The following is a 20,763-nucleotide window of genomic DNA, read 5'->3' as shown; positions in this document are numbered from 1 at the left end:
TTCAGATCATCCTTATGTAGTTACTTTAGGTCTCTGAGTTTGTAACGCCACCACAAGAGCTTCCCTTGAGATTGTCATGTTTAGTAGGTGGCCCTTTTTTTGTCCACAATAGGACATAAAAGATACTATCCCTAGAAAGATAGATACATTTAACCTGGAATGGGAACAGAATTTGTCATCCCTAAAATATGCCTCTTTGGCATAAGCATCATTTTAGGCTGGTTATTTATTAATTTATTTTTTTTGTAGTCAAAGTGGTTCACTCACATTTGTTAAATTCAGAACTCAAATGATAATATGTATAAAAGAATAAACTGGTTCTTTCACTATAGTCCAACACAGCCTTAATGTTCCATCCCTGCTGCCAACTGATCAGGACTTGTGGACTCAACAGAACAGTTACATGGACTTGAAATGCTCTCAACTAGAAGCACTCTCATTCCAGCCTATGTGGCTGGTCCACTCTCATTTCAAGTGTCTATACAACTAGTTTCCCTGAAACTTTATGATTTGCTTTCTTCTTTTCCTCTGGTACTGTTTCCCAGTTTGGCTTCTTGATGTGTTCTGGTAGCTGTTCTAATTTTGTCATAATTTCCATGGCAACTCCTTCAGGTAAATTTTGCTGAATGTGTTTCAAGTAGACATCTGCTGTACTTCCAGTTAGATGTTTTAACTCTCTACAGCTGTAAAGTATTCTCATTTTATAGTAAACCCTGTGCTTCATGAAAATAAGCACTTACTTGGGAAGAGTAAATCATTCATTTTCCTTGGACATTCATAAAGTTGAATAGAAACACAAAGTTCTTTAGCAGCAAGCATGACAAAATATTCATAACTGTTGAACACAGCCTTATCAGGCCTTTTACTAAAACTGAAAGCCACTTAAATAAGGTGTCTGGCCCTGGCTGGCATAGCTCAGTGGATTGAGCACAGGCCACAAACCAAAGTGTCGCAGGTTCGATTCCCAGTCAGAGCACATGCCTGGGTTGCAGGCCACGGCCCCCAGCAAACGCACATTGATGTTTCTCTCTCTCTCTCTTTCTCCCTCCCTTCCCTCTGTAAAAATAAATAAATAAAAACTTTAAAAAAAATAAGGTGTCTGGTCATCAGTAATCGGTTATTGCTGGCTTGGTCAAATTCTTGGGAACATCAACATGTAGGTTGTGAAAATCTACCCACTTCATACTGGTACTGAAACCAGGAAAGTCAGTGTTTATGCTGCCTGTCACTACCAGAACCAATAGGCAGAGACAAGGACTGAATCTTTATGGGCACATTATTCAGATGCTGGCGGTTTGATGTTTTTTCCTCAAAAACCATCTTAAAGTTTCATCTCAAGACAAATTTTTTATAAGGAGAAAAAAAGGTAGGTAAGGGGTTTGAAGAAAGGTTAATCAGATAAGAGTTCCAGTCCAGCAGTGATTTCCTTAGTGTTGCTTTCTCTACTCATCCACAATCTTCAGCTGCTTCTCTGGATGCACCCTCCCTGGAACACAATGCTTTGGACACCATCTCCAGGGCTTGCACACTTCCTGGGGCACAGACTGAATTGCTTGTTGACCTCCTGGAGTCATGTGGTCATGTATTCCAGTTCCTGGAATAACAGCTTTCCACATGCATTAATCATTTAAGTCTATCAACTATGACTGTAGCTAAAAACCTTTTTTTAAAGTTTTATTGTTCATGCTATTACAGTTGTCCCATTTCTTCCCCTTCACCCCCCTCCAGACAGCCCACCCTCCACTTCCATAGTCAATCTCCACACCATTGTGTCCTTCATGCATGTTCTTTGACTAATCCCTTCACCTTCTTTCAATCAGTCCCCACCTCTCCCGTTTCCCCTCTTATAGCTATCAGTCTGTCCCATGATTCTATGCCTCTGGTTCTATTTTGCTCATTAGTTTATTTTGTTCATTAGATTCTTCTTATAAGTGAGATCATGTGTTATTTGTTTTTCACTTGTTTTTCACCAACAGACATTTCGCTTAGCATAATAATTTCCAGTTCTATCAATGCTGTCGCAAAAGGCAGGAATTCCTTCTTTTTGCCTGCTGTGTAGTAGTCTACTGTGTAAATTTACCCATTTACACACAAGTTTTTTTATCCACTTAGCTACTGATGGGCACTTAGACTGTTTCCAAATGTTGGCTATTATAAACAGGTAGTGCTTCTATGAATATAGGGGCACATAAATAAAAATCTTTAACTCTTGAGTTCCCCTATCAGTACTGAGAAGAAAGCCACCATTTTGGATGTACTGCTCTTAGAATTGCTTACATGAAGCTCTCTCAGACCCTGCCAGAGATGCCAACGCAAGGGCCTGAGAGCTGTTCACACTGCTGTCCTGCCATCCCAGCTTAGGCTGGTTATTTTCAAGAAACTGCAAGCATAGGAGAAGCCCTGAAAACTGAGTAAAAGTTACCATTTTGTAGAAAGACATTTTCATTTATAAGGGAAATTTCCATTGGTAGGGGTGTCTCTCTCTTGTGCCCCAAAATGAAGAATGACTCTAAATTTCTAGAAATGCTTTCAATGGAGAAGATAAAGACTTAAATCTGCATAACAACCTTACCCTTGTTTGCTGTGCTTTCCCCGTAACCTCCCATAACTGGCTTCACCACCCCAATATGCTCTTTTGTCTTTAGCTGGAGATATTACTTATGGCCTTGGCTTGGGCTCTTTGGAAGAGTTACTCAGTTTTCCTAGGTATCCTCTATGTAAACAGGAGGTATACACATTATTAAATTTGTTTGCTTTATTATCTCAGCCAAGAATCTGGAAGGACAGAGGTAAGTTTTTCTTCCTTCCTTACAACTTTATTAAAACACACCATTGAAAGGCAACCTAGAGAGAAAGAATTTATATGTAACACATACAATTTTTTCAGGTATGTATCTAGAATGTCATATTGACCCCGAATCAATTAAAAACGAGAAAAAGTAAAATGATGAGTGGTAGCGCTGGAGAGCTCCCACTGCAGGCCCTCTGAAGTCCAGTTTAAAAGAGGTTTCTGTGTATTAATCTTTATGAGCATAAAATCATTTTTAAATACAATGCCTGGTAAGTAAAGTTAAATAAAATTAAATTTGATCCCAAATAAATATCAGTTAAGAAAAGATTTTCATTATACCTGTCAAAATGAGAACCAGGTTCTATCTGGCTAATTTTAATGTAACTTTGCATTTTACAAAGAAAAAAATGTTTTTTAGTGTCCTGTAGGAAAAGTTTTTATTGAACACTCATAGCATAGCTTTGCTAAATGTCTCCTTTTTGCTGAAGGATTGTCTATTTCTATTAACCCCCCAAGTGGAATAAAATATTTGATTTAGATGACCTTATGTTTTGGTATTAAGTATTCATATCTCTCAATTAGTGCCAACACATAATTAGGAAGAAATCAACCATAAGGAAAGAACTATCAAATACTTAAGAAAACATAAGATATTTTCCATAATAAAATAACTTTTATGTGTTCACTAGTATTTCCTTAATAACTTAGAGTGCCATAAACATCTGAGCCCTTTCAGCTAGCATTCTGATTCTTCTTAGGCATGTAATAAAGGCAAGTAAGGGACAAATCAGTAGTGGAATTTGCCAAAATTTATTTAGTTGTTTATTCAAAAAGTACTATTTATTGGGTAACTTATATGTATTATGTCAAGTGCTCAGGTTATAGTAATGGACAAAACAGTCAAAAATTTACTGTCTCTCAGAATTTGCATTCTCATTTGGCAGACAGGTCATAAACAAATAGTTAAAATTGTGTCAGGCTGTGATAAGTGCACCTGTAGTGTTCCAAGTGCTCAGGTTATAGCAATGGACAAACAGTCAAAAATCCACTCTCTCCTAGAATTTGCGTTCTCATTTGGCAGATGGGTCATAAACAAATAGTTAAAATAATGTCAGGTAATAAAAAGTGCTATGAAGACAGGTAAAGCAGGGGGGGGTGCGGGAAGGGAGTGAGGATGCAAACACAGGTGGGGTAGAATGTCATATGCTGGTCTTCTAGTTTGCTGACTTCTGGGGTGGATGTATTTCACAAGCTGGGAATGTCTCTGGGAGTATAGAAGACTGGGTATTCTGCAGGTGTGCGAAAGCTACCAGATCTGTGTAGGGGAAATTTCTGTGAGATTCTCAGACAAACTTCAAGAAATAATTGACAAGAAAAAATTCTGAGATATACTAAATTAAAATTACAGAGACTGGAGAGTAAAAGAGACAAAATATCCTGTTAATAGTTTTGGACTAGCTATGACAAAAGACTGCTCACATTCTTGTTTATCTGTTGGAATTTAGAATTAATTTCCAGGTGGTTGTCTCCACAATCATCCAAAAGACAGAATAGCCAGACACCATAGAATCCCAGGAGCCTCTGATCTTATTTACACAGGAATGTTTCAATCTGCTGCCCATAGCTAACCCACAGGAGCAGATGCTTCTTACTCGTGGACTCTACCCCGCCTATCGTAGCACTAGCCCCACTTCACCTTCCCCATCCCCCTTTTCTATAGCTAATGCAAGTCCTTTCAGAATGGCTTACACCTTTCTCTCCATACTTGACGTAGAAAAATGCTTCCAGAACTCTGAGATGACAGACATGCTGTCTTTTCTACCTAGCAATGCTGAGGGTGGCTTAGACTCCATGCCCCAAGACCAGCCTTTTTTTTCTTCTCATTTCTTTTCCTTTCTTTTCTTTTCCTTTATTCTCCTTGCTTGTCTTTTCCTTTCCTTTCTCTTTTCTTCTCTCTCTCTCTCTCTTTCTTCTAGCAATGACCTAGCATTTTGTCTTTCACACACTTTAGTAGTTAATCTGCCTTTTCCAATTCTCACTTTCCATAAATTAGTATCAAATTGGGGGTTCTGGGTCTCATTTCTATACTCAAATACATGATGAGACTTTCATTTTCTAAGGAAAATAACTTGGAATTTATAAATCAGGATTCAGTTAAACCTTTTTTTCTCTTACTCCTGAGATTTATTCTAAGTCATTCACTTGTCTTATTCTTACTTGAAAAATAATCATTGGTTAAATGGAGACAATTGAGTGGTATGCAGATGTATGAGATCCTCATCTGCTGTAACGTCATTGCTTTCAACCACATTTAATCATAAATTTCATCATTTCCACATTTAATCATAAATGTGGTTTAAAGCAAAATCATAAATCAAAGCATAAATCAAATAAACTGAGTGTGTATCAGCCCCTAAACCTCCTCTGAAAGTGGTCGATGTAATCTCTTTGATATTGTGTACCTTTCTCCTAAAACTGGAGTATAGTGAATATGGATGGATGGGTGGATAGATGATAGATAGATAGATAGTAGAGAGAGAGAGATAGATAAGATGGAGTTTTTGAGATCTGACTGAGCAAAGATTATTGCTTCTAGCCCAAGGGTTTAGCCACGTATGTGTTATCTTGAGGTAGTGCACATAAAAGTTTAAAGACTGTTTAGATCTCATTTGCTTTCCCAGGAAGTCAGACTGGTATCTCTACATCTTTCTTGCAGACATTTTCACAGTTCACTGAAAATCTAAGCTCAATTCCACTAGATAACATTAAAACCCATTTCTGCTTCTTTAGCACCAAACAAATAAGACTTATTTTCCTTTTTTTCCATTAAAAATCTTATTGTATTTTTTCCATCACCATTTATCTCCTCTATACCCTCATCCACCTCCACCCCCCACCCAGCCCCTGGCAACTACCACACTGTTGAAATAAGACTTGTTTTAGGCAACTATTTGAGAAATAATATCAATAACTAAATACATGCTTGAGTTTATTTAAGATGACTCATCTCTTTTTTCTTAATTGTTTCTCAGAAATCCCCATCCTGGTTTTTCTGTCCTCCTTCTCTCCTGAGTTTCTACTGGGCACAGGAAAGCAGTAATTCAGATGTTGGTCACTCTTTTCAGTGATAACATCTATTGTGTAGTTGTAAAAGACTTCAGGAGTTTCCTGAGAAACAGATTTCTGAATATCTATTAGAGTGTGAGAATTGCTGGACTCATCATAGCTATAGGTGGGAACCAAAAAGGGTTCTAAACCAGATGATGAGAAGCACTCCATAAGGCAGCTGTTTACAGTTGTAAAGGTTGTACATTGTACAACTTTAAGGCACTATTAAGCTTGTATGTTTGACTTGAGAAAACACCATAGTTCTGGGCTCAGCAGGAAGGCCTTTGAGTTAGAAAGGGACCAAGGAGTTACAGTTCTCAGCAAGAGAACATACTGTACTTGTACTTATGCTGCTCTGGCCATGTCCCCTGGGGTATAGGAGATTGGAAACTGCAGGCTTGCAGAACCTATAGGATCTGTATATGCAAAGCAGTCCCACAGGTGAGCAGGAGATGCTTGCATAATCTGCTCCAGTCTCTGGGCAGCTTATCCACTTTCACCTCCTATGGATAACTCTGTGGCACCGTTTTCTCCCACTCTAATCCTTCAGAACAGTTACTTAATTCCCCAACAGAGATGCCTGTAGGGGAGAATAAATCTTTACTTATGGCTTCTGCCAGCAGAAGTGAGTAGATTAATTTGTAACCAAGAACCTGAAAATGTATCAGCATGGAATTGGAGATTGTACTGTGAATTGAATTTAAGTCTCGCATTTTGCTCACACCTACACATTAAAACTCTCCAAGCAAGGCATTTGAGGACAATAGAAAACAAAATCCATTTGATATGAAATAGATGCTTTCCTAGCTACAGCATTTGGCAGATTATAATATTTGGACAATGAATTTGGCTCCAAACTCTCTTACAGCCAGGAAATGAACAAAGGTTCTGGAGTTTTGGGTTTCTCACAATAAGAAACATCACATAAATGTAGCCAAAAAAATCCTACATTGAAATGGAAGCAAGACTCTGACATGTGTAGTAGCTGCACCATAGGTCTTAAAGGCATCTTAAAAATGCCTCCTTCTGTCTTCGTAAAAACTGGTGCATAGAGAAATTAGTTGATAATGAATCACAGCCTCAGCACATATTTTTGGTTGGTTCTCTGTGGGGTGGGGGGAGGGTTTCTAAAGGTGTTTGTAACAAACTCTAGAAATAGCCCCTGAGAGTACAACTGTGCACGTGAAACCTACATCATTTTCTCAACCAAAGTCACCCCCACAAATTTAATTTTAAAAAAGCATTACCAAACTAACATCACTACCAATAGTAAACCTTTTAAATAAAGCTAAAAAGATGTTTGTAACAAGGAAAAACTGATTTATTAACAAAGTTACAAAAATTGGGGAATTAAAAAAGCCATTATGAACTACAGAGTCAAATATCCTTGATTTCCCAGATTAAGCAACTGAGACTTAGAGAAGTTAAAAAACAAAACAGTAGAAAAAAATAAACAAAAACAATAAAAAACCAAAATAATAGTTAATAGAAGAGAGAAAAAGAGCGATAGGATTGTGAAAAAGAATTTCCCCTTTAGCTTAGAATGTTGGGAGAGTACATTCTGAATACAAATCCCTCTTGATGTATACCTCCAAATCCTCTAATATTACACAACTAAAAATGATTAGGATTTTTTAAAACCATGTATATAAGAAAATGATAAATTATTAAGTATGTAACCACCACATTTAAGTGCTCAATACAATTTGGTATAAGATCTAAAACTATTGAAACAGGTCGCTGTGCCAAGTACAGACACACAGAGGGCTACAGATCTGGGAAGATCATCCTTTATAGGAGGTGGAAGACATCCAGAATCAATGTCACACAGAATGAGACTGAGAGCAAGTGACAGTCTCCCATTCAAGACTTCACCAGAATAAATAGGTTTGATTTACACGTGCTTTCCACTGTTGCTGCAGGTCAGCAGGTATGAGAGTATCACTCAAGAATGAGAAGAAAGAGGTAGTTGCATAAATTGGCTTAAGATCAGGCAGGGGGAAGAGAGAGCAGAGAAAGGGACAGAGGGAGAAGCAAGAGATGGGAATAAGATGGAACCACAGAAACAGGCTAGATTTCATGGATTCATATAAATTCCTACTGTAAAAATAAGAGTCTCTTCCTCCTTGGTTGATGAGTATTTCCTGCTAGGTAAAAAAAAAGTCACCAGGGGTAAGAACACTGGACAATAATAATCTTATTATATCATGAAAATGAATGAGCTGTTGGCTAAAGTAGATTGATTTTTCTGAATCTTGCCTTATCCAGAAGCCTCTGATTTCCTGTAATTTTTAACTTGAACTGGAGTTCTCTTGCAAAAAAAGTTGAAATACCATTCATAATTTTCATAAATGGGGAGAAATGGGAAAACCTGGGGAGGATTAGAATGAAGTAAGCTTATCTCTTTACAATGCTGATTAAAAGCTTTTTCTAATGAGCCTCCTTCCCCACGCTCACATGTTAACACCTTGCTTTCAAGCTAGGAACCAGCAGAGCTCAACCAACCTCCTGACGGGGACCCTTTCCTCAGACTCACCGGAGGTTCTGGTCTCAGCTTGGCCCCACAGCTCACAGGACAGCCTGCTGGAAATTTGGAGTAGGAAAGGACCAATGAGCTTAGCTGAGTGAAATACAGGGGAAATGTTTTTCACTGAGGGACTTTGACTGTACTATGAGGTCATGAGCCTGATGCAACTTTTGATCACTGGATGTGTCTTTAGAGTAAGTGTAAATGTGCTTCCTATGAAACCACGTAGAAGGACAGTTCTCATCTGGACAAGCAAGTTGATTAGAGAAAAATATTCTCAGTACTGTAAAGTTGCATGAGAGACTTGGTCCCTGACAATGACTGAATTAAAATTATTGCTCTTTGTATAATTGTGTTCCTTTGTAAATGTGGGCCCAAGAAGGAAAAATGTTTGGTGTTACAATTTCAGAATCAAAACTGGGAATTTGAGCTTGGCTTTCATTCAAGCAAAAACTTTGACAACAGTTTACTGTGTATCTATCCATTGTTGGTAAAGAGCTACAGGATGAAAATCCCAGGCAGGTTAGACAGGCTCATGCATTTTGATGTTCAGTATGTCTTGGAGGAAGAAAGAGTACACGGTACCAGATAAGGCTTCTAGTGCTATGTGAGATAAAAACATAAGAAAGCCAAAAATCTATTTTACAAAGCAAATCACTAGTTGTTTTATGCCTCACACCTATTCTTGCAAGAGATATCTATATGGGGAAAACACAGAAGCAGACCCCTCATGCTTATTACTCAAAAAGTAGACTTAGGGACCCTAAGTTGGGTTTATTTAAAGAAGCTGTAGGCATCCAAGTTCTATGAGCCCAAGGAAGATTTTCCTTCACTCAGTGATTTGTAGAAGGAAGAAATTTGGAAGGAATGAATGAAAAACAGTTGTCCCAAGGCTGTTTGCAAATATTAGAAACCTATTCAAATTCACATATTAAACAAACAAAAAAATGAAGGGGCAATTGATCATAGAGATCTAGGAGTCCAAGGCGACCTCAGGGGGACTGGGACTGCGAACAGGAAGGCCAGCAGGATGCAGACTCTGCTCTCTCAGAGAATCTCCTCTGGGGGGCGCCACACGATTTCTCATCTCTTGGTGCGTTACCCTTATTCTGTCCTTTTTGCTGGCTGACTGTTTGTCTCCAGGGGTACATGGCCAACACAGCCTGCTCAGCCCACCTCTGAATCATTTCCTGGTTAAGAGCTTAGCAGAGACTAATGAGGTTTTGTATCCCTGATTGGCCCAGGTTGTTCAGGTTCACCCCAGGCAATCAGCACAAGCTTGGGTGGTGGGATTTAGGCCTGGTTTCCAGGATTCCTCTCCCTGGGTGGATAAGCTGTTTGCAGAGTAGTGTAGGGAGGCAGCCAAAAAATACATCTACCATAACAGTAGGTTAGGTGACTGTATCACATTAAATCAGCAGCTAGTTACCAGTTACTTAGTTTTCTCAAGTTAGCTGTATTTTAGAAAGTATCATAGTACTGATTGCCATTCACAGTTGTTACAGAAGGCATTTAGTTTATGTACATAAAAAGATGTATTTAAAGTTAACGGTCAGAATTATAACCCTCCATTGTACCATGTGTATACGAGAAAATATATTTGACTTCTATTAGTTCTATTTGACTTCTATTAGTTTGGCATCTGAGGATTTATCTCCACATCGATCTGCAGAATCAAAATTCCTCAGCAGGAGCCTGAATGGAGTGAGTCCTGCTTACCTGCCATTACATCCCACATCCCTTATGCACCTATATCCCAGCCAAGCCAATAACTGATGGATCTCAAGCCACACCAGGCTCTCTCACACCACTCTGTCTTTGCACATTCCATTCCACTCCTTCACTCTGCTTCCTGAGCTTCTCTTTGCCCTCTCTATTCAGCTCAGGTGTGACCTGCTCTGAGACGCCTGCTGGCTTCCTTCCCTCCACCATCACATCTTACTCTGTTAGCTTCTTCCTCCTCCTTGCTCATTTCTCTGCTCCCTCCCAACTCCCAGTTTTACAACACTGCACCTCAGAATAGAGATTCTATGTCTCAAAACCTGAAAACTGCAACTTCTCTATGGTAAACATCCAATAAGTGTTTTTGGAGTGATGGACAGATGGGCTTTTAATGTGAAGAACAGGACCTTCTGTTTAGCAGTGGGGGGAGGGTGCATAGAGACTGGGAGAGAAGTGGGGATGCCTGTTACTCATTAAGATTCTGTTCTTCTGTTTGGTAATATCACTAAAATCAGTCACCTAAAACCAACAACAAAAATGTCTCCCTCTGCTTAAAAGAGAGAAACGTCTTGTCCTCAAGTTAATAATCTTCAACTATATTTTTAAAAAAACATTGTTTTTTTATTTTTAGTCCTTGTAGGTGTCATGTGAGGTTGTAACAGCAGTGTCCTTGCATTCTGTTCCCAAGTGAGAAAATGAGGAAGATATGCTGACCTTCAGACTGAGTGGAAATCAATACCCATACATTCAGTGTCACCTGCAGAGACAGAGTTCTCCAGGCCAGCAGGCGTTACCGGCAAACTCTGAAGGGATTGGGCCGAGAGAAGGGCTGTTGACCAAAGCTATATTGGTCAGAATCATACAGAAGCAGAGGCAAAAAGAAGATACAAAGTTGGCCAGTGTTTCACAAGTACCTGAGATGCTCATTAAAAATGCCGGTGACCAAGCTCCATCTCAGTCCTGCTAAATCAGACTGTCTGTGAGCAAAGCTGTAATCTGAATTGTAATGAGTTTTCTGGTGTTTCTTTGGCCCCTCAACCTGTGAGGGCACTAACTCAGATGTGACTCTCCCCAGAGCTGCCCAAGGTAGAGGGAAGGGTCCCGACATGGAGATGAGCACATCAGGCTAAGAGAACCCCAATTTCCCTGAAACTGGAAGATCACAAGTCTGTTTCTCCTGTTTTGAGTCCCATATTCACTAAGCATCCTGCTGCCATTGTCTCTATGTAGCAATCCTACTCGGGGAGGTGGCAGATACAGCCAATATGGATTTCAGTTCTTTTCATAATGACATCCTTCACTGCTAATTAACAGATAGTCATGATTGCTCTGTTTAATAATCCTTGGGAGCTCTGCTTCTGTGAATTGAAACCCTGACTCTGATCAACCCTTTAATAATTCTTTAAAGTATATTGGGCTACTGGTCATCTAAGTCTGGAGAAAGACCTTTGATGACCACTGCATGCAAGGTCTTTCTTAAGGAACATCTCTGCTTCCTCTCCCCAATCCCTTCTACCCCACCCCAACTGTCTTATCTTTCTCAAATACTTATAATGAGTTTGTAGTGGTTTTATCTGGAGAGATTAAATACTTATAAAACATTTAGCCTGGTTCTTCTGTTTAGTCAAGCAGAATTCAAATGATATCTCTTAAGAAACTCACAGACAGAATAGAGCTTCATTTTTTTTTCTTCTGTAGGCCAAACTCTGAAACTGTAGTTTTCAACCAAAGATGGATTTGTCCACTAAGACACATTTGACAATGTCAACTGAGATTTTCATTTGTTCCCAACTGGGGGATGCTACTAGCACTAGACTGTGGAGGCCAGGGTATGCTGCTAAACATTCTACAATGCTCACAGCAGCTCCCGACAAAAGAGAACTGTGGCATGCAGTGGGTATATGGAAACTGCCTGGTCTTTCTACTCCATTTTACTGTGACCTAGAACTGCTCTGAAAAATGAAGTCTATTTTTTCAAAAAAAATTATGTAGCTCCCATTGTCAATAATGTCAAGTTTGAGAAACCTTGTCCTGAAGAAAGCCAGAAAAGTTCCTTACTACTTCTGAACACACACACAACTTCCATGATAAGGCAGTTCAGATGACATCTCTATCTCTTATTTGGTGTGAATAGGAAGAGGTTATAATTAACATACGCTCCACAACACCACCCTTAAGAAGAAGCCATTTAGCTAGACCACGATTATAGCATTCTCAGCCATGCAGAGTTACGAACTGAATTCACTTTTAAAAGACCCACTTATGTCAACAGAGGTAAGCTAAATTAGAATGGGATGTTAATGCAGCAGAAATTTGGTCTTGGAATCTGGTTATAAAGGATGACCTACTCTTTGAGGGTTCTCCCTTTCTGGTTTCTAGAGTCTGTGTGTCTCCCTCAGCACAGGGGCCTTCCACTCCCACATATCCTGTGGGCCACATGGTGCTCTTTGGAGATGACTCTCATTCTATTTTCTCCCTCTTTAGAAAAATTTCTTTTATGTTCACTCTGTCAGGAAGTGCTGAGGTCCTTGAGGAAGGATCTATTGCCCAAATGTTCTTCTCACTAGTAATGACCTTTGATAATTTCACTAGGAGTCTTATAGAAAATATACCTTCTGGAAAAAAACAGAAGTGTAACTCTGTTGGTGAAGTTTAAAAAAGTTTTTATACTTCACTTATTTGTATGTAAAGAAATTAAAAAATCCACTCTTTGGGGTCAGGACATCAATAATATTTTTAGGTGAACAATGCAGATTTCTTGTTTTTTTGTTGTTGTTGTTATTCAATTACAGTTGTCCCCATGTACCCTCCATTACTCTTCTCTGCCTAACCACCCCACCTTCCACAAACAATCCCCCTCCATGGCTTTGTCCATGGGTCCTTTACACATGTTCCTTGACTTGACACTTTCCCATCTTTTCCCTGTTATCACCCTTGCCCCTCGCCTCTGGCCACTGTCTGTTCCTAATTTCCATGTCTCTGGTTCCATTTGTTCAATTGTTTGTTTTGTTGATTAGGTTCCACTTACAGGTGAGATCATATGGTATTTGTCTTTCACCGCCTGGCTTATTTCATTTAGCATGATGCTCTCCATTTCCATCCATGCTGTCATGAAGGGTAGGAGTTCCTCCTTTCTTTCTCTTACATAGTATTCCATTGTGTAAATGTACCACAGTTTTTTGATCCACTAATTTACAGATGGGCATTTAGGTTGCTTCCAACACTTGGCTATTATAAATAATGCTGCTATGAACATTGGGGTGTATAGGTTCTTTTGAATTGGTATTTGGGGATTCCTAGGGTATAATCCCTGCAGTGGAATCACTGGATCACAAGGCAAATCCATTTTTAGTTTTTTGAGGAAATTCCATTTCTTTATGTATGGTGGGGAAAATAAACAAGAGGACAGGTAAGTTAGGAGTTAGGGGTGAGGGGCTGTAAGGGTCACTGCCTGGGAAATTAATGCACTGCTTAGAGTTTTGGCCTCAGGGCTGTGGATGGACATTTCCCAATGTCAGCTGTGACTTCAGTGGTTCACTAGTACAGATGAGAGAAAGTGGCTACTTTTTACAAGGACAAAGCCAAATGAACAGTAGACATTAACTATCTGTTAGTATGAAAAGATGCCAACAGGACAGCAGGAGAGAATAGGGATGAATCAACACAGTTAAGGAGTAGAACTCACTGTACCGAACAGAACCTGGTGACTTCCCAGAAAGCCTGCACCCCCCTCCCTGTTTCCCATCCTTCAGTCTTCTCCTTCATATGTAGTTGTTCCGCTTCAGGGTAGCATTCAGTTGCCAATGGCCTGGGCAGAAGCATCTGCTCTGTTTCCTTCTGGTAGGATGCCTCCACCTCTGTGTCATCTGTTATATTTGCTTAGGACATTTCCAGGATTGCATCTGCCCCAGAAATCCACTCTTGGCAGAGCTCCTAGTTGGGAAACTGCTTCTCAGTAGAAGTGTCACCATCACCTTTATCTGTAAAATGCCACCTTCACATGTTTAGTGTTTCACATTAATGGGAGACCTTCCCCAGTTGATGGTTTGGTATCACCTGCACAAAGCCAGGCAGCTCTTAAGCCATTTTCAACATGCTGTTTCAGCCAAAGAAACACAGATCTGAAATCCAGAATAATTACTGCAATGGCTCAACCAAGAGTCAAAGGGGTTTGTGTTCATATCACATGGAAAGTAAGTTCAAAGCCTCTTTCCCCATCTTTCTCCAGTTATTCATTAAGTGTACACGCTGCTGGGAAACTTCTATGCTCCCCACACTGTCTCCAAATGCAGATCATGTCAGGCTTTCTGTGTTCTCTTAACCTGTCCATTATCCATGAAATGCTCTTCTTTCTTCTTCTTTATAATCTAGGCTAATTTTGACTTTCAAAGTGTTTTTCAGCTCTATTTTCTACCCATTACACAGGTCAATGAAATCAAATGTGAAGCACCTGCCAAACAACAAGGACAAGCTACTTCTGAAAGTGATTTTACTGACAAATCTTAATAAACCCAAGGTCTGCCTTAAACACACACACACACACACACACACACACACACACACAATGAGGTACTCTGTTCTTCCTGAAGGAAAAAAAGGACTATTAATTCTTACGTCAAATTGTTAAAAGTATGTCTATACAGGGTAAGTATGTTGATGGCCCAAAGCAGAGAAAAGCATTTTAGAAAATCCCATTGAAAACTGATCCCATCCATTAACAGGCTACTCTCCAAGCAAGCTCTTGATAAGTTCTGATTGGTGCTGACTGTTAAAGGCCACATAGTTTTCTCTCTCTTAGTGTCTTCACAGCACTCACTAATATCTAGGCACACAGAGTGTTATGTCTTCAGCTTCCCTCAAAAAGGGTCTTTTTTCCAGTGTTCAGCCAGCTGTCCCTGTGATTGCTTGGCTCCTGGGCAGGTGGTGGGTGTGGTGTTCCATCGAGTCTTTGGAGGGACCCAGACTGCAGGCCCTTTTCATCTCAGAGAGAGTCCTGTACTGGTGAGGGCTCTGAGGATGGCAGACGGCCCTGGGTGGTGATGTGAGACACCTTGTCTTACCAGTTAGCATGAACAGAGGGCCTGCGACTGCATGCACATCTCTGTGGGTATTTTTTTTAAGGCAAGTGAAGATTTGTCAATACTTTACCTTTAAATCCATGTGCTAAATTTAAAATCACATTAAGTGCTAGATTAAGTAACACATCCAGTGCTCCAGGAGTTTAAGTAGTTGGGAGATGAAGGCAAGTTAGTCCTGAAGAGAGAAGCGAGAGCTGGGCCTTGAACAGTGTTTTGAGGGAAGACTGAAGTCCGAACCATGAACTCTTTTTCACAGACTTTGTTTTTTTCTATTTTGGAAGATATTAATATAAATTAACATTTTTGTCTTTTCTGTATTTTTCCCAATTTTCTGTCAATCCAGGAATAAGTTTCTTTATATAACTCATCTTTTACTTTTATTATCTATTTTAGTAGCACTTATTGCTTTATCCTGATTACAAAATAAATACTGAACATGTAGCATCAGAGGTTGTCAATAATCAAAAAAGTGAAGAAATGGCTTTCAGCAACTGTCTATAGAGGTAAGTCACAGGGAATGTGGAAGCTCAAGAAGGAGCATCTGTGACCCTGCCACTCAGAGATGATCTCTGTTAACATTTTGGTGTTATCTTCTATTTTAAAATTTCTTGAAAACTGACTCCATATGTCAATAATTATCAGAGTTTCCTAAGATTGTGAACAGTTTATTATGAAAAATAACATCCATAAATATAAGCATTAGTTAGTTGTTCGCTACCTGAAATACTATTCCAGAAAAGCCCCTTGTGAGCTGTCACCCAGTCCTGGCCCTTGACAGCCTGGGTGTTCTCGCCTTTCCCCACAGCCCCAGTGTGCATCTTCTAAGTTCTTCAACGGGGACTCACAGGTGATGTGGTGACGGCTGAAGTAAATCGCCACCTGCTCTTATGAATAGTTCTGGAAGTCCTTCATTGCATTCTGTTTTTAATAGCCTCTTTCTGCAGATCAGTTGGAAATACACCATGTTTTTAGGTGGACTCCAGAGGTTTTAAGGATATCGTGCTACTGCTGACATAAAATGTTAATGATAAATGGACAGATTCTTTTCTGTCGACAAATTGGATGACTACTCAATTTAGCAACAAATAGATCTGTTTCCTTGCAATATAGTAAGCCTTCCATTAGCCTCATATTTGAATTTAAGAACTTGTTTTTATTTACTCATTATTTATTTTCACATGTGGGATGTGCCTTAAAAAATGAAACATCTGAGTTATAAAACTAGCATATTTGAAAGTATTATGTGCATTCATAGGCCATTTCAATTTAACAGCATTTTACTTGCCTCACTCCTAAATAATTAGATGTTTCTTGAAGACATTTATATTATTCTCCCTACCACTTTTAAATCCTTGTTTCCTACATTTTTCTAAAAAAAATCAAAGAATTATTTCTAGACTCATATTATGCAGCAGAAAATAAACAATGTAGTTGTGTGAAATTCTTCTCATCACTGATAGACACACTTTGAGGATTTTAATACCTAGCTCAGTCATCACATTCTCCCCAACTCTGCCATAGCCTTGAAAGAATTCAGTTCCACTGAGTATCTCTTTGTGGGTGTGTCACACAGGTATCTCAGATTTAAAAGGTCCAGGATGGAACAGGTCAGCCCCCCTTCAGATCTTCTCTGTTTTCTATTGAGATGACCAGTAATGCAGTTATTCCATCTTCCAAGCTAGAAGAGACATTTAGTTTAATCTTTTTGTTTCCCAGATTGAATTTTACACCAAATCTGTGTATTTTTCTGACAAACTAATATAGGTACAATACATTCTATAGTTTTTCCTTTTAATCTCAACTGCCCCATCTGACTATAGAACTATCACTTTCTAATCCGCTTTGGTAGTGGCTGCTCAGTTCCCAGCAAGTCACCAGCAGCTCCAGTCGGTGGAGTTCAGTGACCTTATCTCTCTTAGTTAACTCTCTCCTGAACATGAATGATAGTCATTCATGTCCTCTGGAAGTCTGAATGATTGGTTCTTGAATGGATAGACAAAGCAACTAGGAGTTAGTGGGACTGACAGACATCCATGATGTCCTTCGGGCAGACTGCCCACGACTCCTGTGGATACCCCGGTTCCATCTCTCGTCTTAGTTGTTTGATAATTTCTTCGATGAAGTGAGATGCCATAACACTTTGCAATACATTTTCTTTTTTGTTAATTTTGGCCCATTTGTTCATGTGCTTGAAACCAAAGTATCCTTAAACTATTCCTTGAGGTTTCTAACACTGTCATTGGAATTCCCTTTCTGAAACACAAAGTTGAACTTATTTTCTCTTCTTGAATTATTTCAGAGATACTCCATTGCCTAGCATACAAAACTTGAATTTTGTAGCTGAGCATGAAAGAACCTTCAAAATCTGGGTTCTTCTTCCTTCCCCGTGTTACCATCTTACACTTCCCTGTATATAGAAGGAATTCCGGCCCCACCACATGTGATTCTGGGATTGTCTGCATTCTGCAGGCTGACCAGCCCTGCCCATGTCTTTCTCCCTGCTCTGTAGTGTGCACCTCCTCATCCCTGTGATGGTCCCCTCACTTCACCTCCTCTGACCCCCTTGAGTAAAGTCAGTGCCTTCTTCCCCACTCCCATACACATTCTGTTTACTTCTGTTAGTGCTTTCACTGCTGCAGTATAAATATTGGTTTACACACTTAATATCTTGTCAGACTGGAAGCTCCTTCCTTGATAGCTGAAACATCTGACCAAGAGGCCAGCGTGACTCTAGAGGTACCATTGTGGGTGGGTGGATAACAAAACATAAGAAACCCTTAGAAAGGCTGGGGAATTATGGTAACCTCATAAGCCTCTCAGGCAGCTTCCAGAATGAGACACTCCCTGACAGAAAGGCATGTCATGATCTCATAAATTGAGGTAAAATAAAAAGAAGGAGTTACAACACTAGAAGTGTCAGCAACTGAAACTAGTGCTTCCTTAATTTGGAGCTACAGCATTTACAACATGGGAGGAAGAACCCTTTGTCTGTGTCAATGTGGAGATGGCAAGAATGCAAGAGCCTATAGCAAGAACCTAGGGGTGTGAGGAGGACTGGGTGATAGTTTAGGGACATAAGACAGACATACTAATGATGCTGAATACAAATGGGAGGTCTCTGGGTACTTGAGCCCACTAATTGAGCCTCTAGACACCAGAAGGTCTACATTGTTATTGGTCCCATGTCATCACTGTCTCATATGTAACTGTCGCTGAGTAACTAAAAAGACCTGAATATTCCACAAATGATTTCCAAAAACAATGCAAACAAGTGTTTGAACTCAGGCCCTCTGCTGTTTAAGAGCTATGAGAGCTCTGGAAAACAGTATGGAATTTCCTCAGACAACTAAAAATGGAGCTGCCTTTTGACCCAGCAATTCCAGTGCTGGGATTGTATCCTAAGAGCCCTGAAACACCAATCCAAGAGAACGCATGCACTCCAATGTTCACAGCAGCACAATTTATAATAGCTAAGTGCTGGAAGCAACCTAGGTGCCCATTGGTAAATGAGTGGATCAAACAACTATGGTACAATCACTAGATGGAATAATACACAGCAGAGAGAAAGAAGGAGCTCCTACCCTTTGCGACAAGCATGGGTGGAACTGGAGAGCATCATGCTAAGTGAAATAAGCCAGGCGGTGAAAGACAAATACCATATGATCTCATCTGTAAGTGGAACCTAATCAGCACAACAAACAAGAGAGCAAAATATAACCAGAGACATGGAAATGAAGAACAAATGATAGTGATCAGAGGGGAGGTGGGAAGGAACCACTTGTAGGTACAGGAACATGTACAAAGGACACATGGACAAAACCAAGGAGGGGTGGGATCGAGGGTGGGAGGTGGGGATGCTGGGGTTGGGGGATGATGGGGAGAAATAGAGACACCTGCATTTGAACAACAATACAAAAAAGCGAGAAAAAGAAGAAGAGCTGTGAGAGATTGGTCAAGGACATGGAACAGATGCGATGAGCACAAATGAGTATGTGTGTGTGACTACGGAACCAAGGAATAAAGCATGTTGAACTGAGGTTAATTAAAATGAAAATTTGGCAAGCACTAAAACTTTGGACAGCCTTAAAACTTTTCAAATGTTGCCACTTTATTATGCCCTTAGGTTTTTACTTGTTTCTTTAATTGCCATCTGTTAAGTGAACAGTGATGATGAAGTCAAATAAAGTTTTTCCAAAGCTTTTGGTATTAATCTGTTTTAAAAGCTCAATCATCTGTGAAAACTTACTTTATTTTTTGGCTATTGTCTATTCTGTCCAGGCCAACCAGCCTTTGGTTGTGACTTAAACCAACATTTTCAGCCTTGTTGTGGTGCCCATAACTACCCTTTTAATGTTCCCTGTGATGCTGTGAATGAAAACCCGAGTCTTGTGAAAATCATGTGCTAGATTTGATGATGAAAGGAAAGTGCTTTTAGGTGTCCAGTATGGATGTACTCCTGTACTGCAGCATTTTAATATCTACCAGGTGTGAAATGGGTTTTGGCAGAACATGCTGTCACCTTTAAGAATATTTCAGTAGTGGCTGGTGGTTATGTGCTTTAACATTATTTTTTCTAATATTGCATTGATTAAAAGGAAATACATTAAAAGAAGCAATGATAATGTTCACCACCACTGTGATACATAAAAGGCAAAGGAGGATTTCTCATTCTTTGTTTGTCCATAATCTGGATAGTAAATAGAACAATACGGGTGCTTTTTGAAAGGGCAAGGTTGCTAGAGTGGATTTCTAGTTTGATTTCCCTGCACCTGGCAGAAGTAAAAATGACTTACATCTGATATAACCAGATTGTATTAAGTGCACAGAAGTTACAGGAAAAATAAAACATTGAGGTGCCAATATAAGTGAAAGAGATCAGCCGGCTGCTGGGGAAATGGGGTATCAACCCCATAAAGACATGAAACTATTCTTTAGAACATTGTCTGCCCCAAGGACTAGATTTAGATCAGTTAGCTTATTCTTGGTGTGTCCCACCAGTCCTACTGGCCTTGTTCACACTGGGGCACTCAGTTTCTGCCCCAGCTCCCAATCTTCCTTGTGCTCTGAATTTCCAAACACAGTCTGCTCCTGATGGTCCAGTTCAATGGTCTCATCTGTGATGGCCTTGAACCTCATTGATTTCTCTCCCAGTTGAATTAGCTCACTAATCAGTGAATTGTGTGTAACTATCTCTGAAGCATACACAGTGCAATACCACTCAGTATTATGTTATGTATCTACATCTTATTTCCCTACATAGATTGTAACCTTTAGGGGGCAAGCACCAGGCTCCATACATTGGCAACGTCCACCCCAAGAAAAACCCTGATCATGTGTCCTGCACATAATTATTATTTCAGCTTCAGTTTCCATAGGGCTGTTGAAGGGAAGGGAAGAACATGATAAGGAGATGACTGATGAAGATCCGCCACATTGTGGATGAGGCACAAGAAATTCACATGGACTACTGAGTCCTTTGGAAGAAAAGGGACAGCATGGCTTTTCTCTCAAGAGGAGAAAATGCCTCAGCCCTTGCC

General features: G+C 39.8%; 1 pseudogene; it reads right to left on the bottom strand.

Annotated features, from left to right (window-relative positions):
- Positions 1–470: 470 nt before the first annotated feature.
- On the bottom strand, positions 471–20,362 carry LOC114495018 (annotated as a pseudogene).
- Between the last annotated feature and the right edge of the window lie 401 nt (positions 20,363–20,763).

Source organism: Phyllostomus discolor, chromosome 4, assembly GCF_004126475.2.
Source record: "Phyllostomus discolor isolate MPI-MPIP mPhyDis1 chromosome 4, mPhyDis1.pri.v3, whole genome shotgun sequence".
Classification (NCBI taxonomy): domain Eukaryota; kingdom Metazoa; phylum Chordata; class Mammalia; order Chiroptera; family Phyllostomidae; genus Phyllostomus; species Phyllostomus discolor.
The sequence above is the reverse complement of the archived record's forward strand: the minus strand, read 5'-3'. Positions and strand labels throughout refer to the sequence as shown.